At 60.0% G+C, this 2,507-nt stretch overlaps 1 non-coding gene across 1 annotated transcript; it reads right to left on the minus strand.

The window, feature by feature from the left end:
• Window positions 1–6: 6 nt before the first annotated feature.
• On the minus strand, window positions 7–170 carry LOC112552074. Its single transcript, XR_003096410.1, has one exon. It is a non-coding gene; the product is annotated as a U1 spliceosomal RNA (small nuclear RNA).
• Window positions 171–2,507: the final 2,337 nt, after the last annotated feature.

Below are 2,507 nucleotides of genomic sequence, written 5' to 3' on the forward strand. Positions count from 1 at the left end.
CGTTGCCAGGGGAGAGCGCGAACGCAGTCCCCCACTACCACAAATTATGCAGTCGAGTTTCCCGCATTTGGGGAAATCGCAGGGGTCAGCACGCCCGGAGTGCAAGGGGCGAGCCTCACCCTGGGAAAACCACCTGAGTGATCATGGTGTCTCCCCTGCCAGGTAAGTATGCTTGATCCAGGCCGGGCCCCAGCACCGCCCCCCGGCCAACCCACGCACAAGTCCGGGCCAGTGCATGCAACCCTCCCTGCACTGCGGCCTGCTCCTTCCCCACGGGGCAGGGCTCCTCCCTCCACCTCCCCTACGCCCCCACCCTGTGCCAGGCCCCCCACAACGGTGCTCAGTGCCCTGTTCCCGAAAGGCCCTGCGCGCCCTCCCTGTCCCACCCCTTCCCTTCCAGATCTGCATACGACCGCCCCCTCTGCCTGCGTCATCAGCATTGCTCTGCCCACCCAAGTCCAGCCCTGGGTGTCCCCCACGCTCTCCACAGGCCAGGGCTGTGGGGAGGTTCCTGCCGGGCCCTGGTCCTGCACTGCCCCCGGGGGGGCTCAGCCCCAGCACAGCAGGGGGCCAGGGCAGCAGTCCCGGGTGCAGGCTCTCCTGGGTAGGTGGGGGTGGGGAGCAAAGCATCCCAGATGCTGCCCCGGAGCCGGGCTGCCCAGGCGCCCCGTGCAGCAATGCTGCCCTGAGCCCGGGTGAGAATCTCAGTGCCTTGGCGGAGGAAGGGGCTGCTGCAAGGATCTCAGCCCTGGTCTCTGAGCAGCGAGCGGCTCTGCTCCGTGTGAGCCACCGGTTCGGTTCAGCGAGTCTCCACCTTGTTATGGCCCGCACACCCTCCGGCACTTTTCTGAACTGCGCAGCGCTCGGACACACCTCCACCAGACTCAGACATCCTGCATTTGACAGCACGTAGTTTCACAGGACTTTATCCTGAGTCCAGCTCAGGGGGTCTCCACTTTTCCAGGGTCAAAGCATCCCCCACCGTGCCCAGCATCACTTCTGAACGCAGCGGTGCTTTGGGATTCGTTCATGGGCTAAGATCAAGACTCCTCAGCTGGTCTAATAAAGACATCACATTTCCCCCACTACCCTGGTCTGCCTGTATCCTTGGGCCAACACGGCTACAACCAACACCCCTGAAACATGGAAGATACCAAATTTTTTCATTTTAAATGGAAACTTCATGACATAGTTTCATAGTTGGTCGGGTCGGGAGGGACCTGAACAGATCATCACGTCCGCCCCCCTGCCATGGCAGGAAAGAGCGCTGGGGTCAAACGACCCCGGTAAGGTGTTCATCCAGCCTCCTCTTAAAGCCCCCCAGGGTAGGAGCCAGCACCACTTCTCTTGGACGTCGGTTCCAGGTCCTAGCCGCCCTGACAGTGAAGTTGCGCCTCCTGATGTCTAGTCTGAATCTGCCCTCTGCCTGTTAATTCTTGTCGCTCCTAGGAGAGCTCGGGGGAACAGGGACTCCCCCAATGCCTGCTGGTCCCCCTGGCTAGTTTGTAATAGGTCACCAGGTCCCCCCTGAGCCGTCTCTCACGGAGGCTGAACAGGTTCAGGTCCCGTCGCCTCTCCTCCTAGGGCCTGCCCTGCTGCCCCCTGACCATGCGGGTGGCCTCCTCTGGACCCTCTCCATGCTGTCCACATCCCTCCTGAAGTGCGGCGCCCAGAGCTGGATGCAGTACTCCAGCTGCGGCCTGACCAGTGCCGCAGAGAGGGGGAGGATCACCTCCTTGGACCTGCTCGAGATGCATCTGTGGATGCACGACAAGGTGCGGTTGGCCTTCCTGACCACGTCCCCACACTGTCGGCCCGTGCTCATTTTCAAATCAATAATGACTCCAAGATCCTTTTCTGCCTCCGCACTGACGAGAAGGGAGTTCCCCAGCCTGTAGGTGTGCTGCTGGTTCTTCCTCCCCAGGTGCAGCACCTTGCGCTTGTCAGTATTGAATCTCATCCTGTTCTCATCTGCCCACCCCTGTAACCTGTCCAGGTCCAATTACAGCCTATTCCTCCCTTCTAGCGTGCCCACTTCCCCCCGCATCTTAGTGTTGTCTGCAAATTTGACCAGGGTGCTTTTTACCCCCTCGTCCAAGTCACTGATGAAGACATTGAACAGCGCGGGTCTGAGGACAGAGCCCTGGGGGACCCCACTGCCCACATCCCTCCAGGTCAAAAATGACCCGTCCCCCACCACTATCTGGGTGCGGCCCTCCTGCCAGTTAGCGACCCGTCTCACTGTGTAGGTGTCGACGCTACAGCCCCCTAGTTTTTTAATGAGGATGGGGCGAGAGACAGTGTCGAAGGTCTTCCTGAAGTCCAGAAAGACTCCATCCACTGCTACCCCTGCATCTAAGGATGTTGTGACCTGGTCGTAGAAGGCCACCAGGTTGTTCTGACAGCACCTGACTCTAATGAACTCATGTTGGTTGCCCCTAAGCATCCGGCTCCTCGTGGTCATGTACTAGGACACCTCTCTCAAAAAGCTTACTCAGGACGAGGGA

The sequence above is a fragment of the Alligator sinensis genome, unplaced genomic scaffold, assembly GCF_000455745.1.
Source record: "Alligator sinensis unplaced genomic scaffold, ASM45574v1 scaffold524_1, whole genome shotgun sequence".
In the NCBI taxonomy this organism is placed as follows: domain Eukaryota; kingdom Metazoa; phylum Chordata; order Crocodylia; family Alligatoridae; genus Alligator; species Alligator sinensis.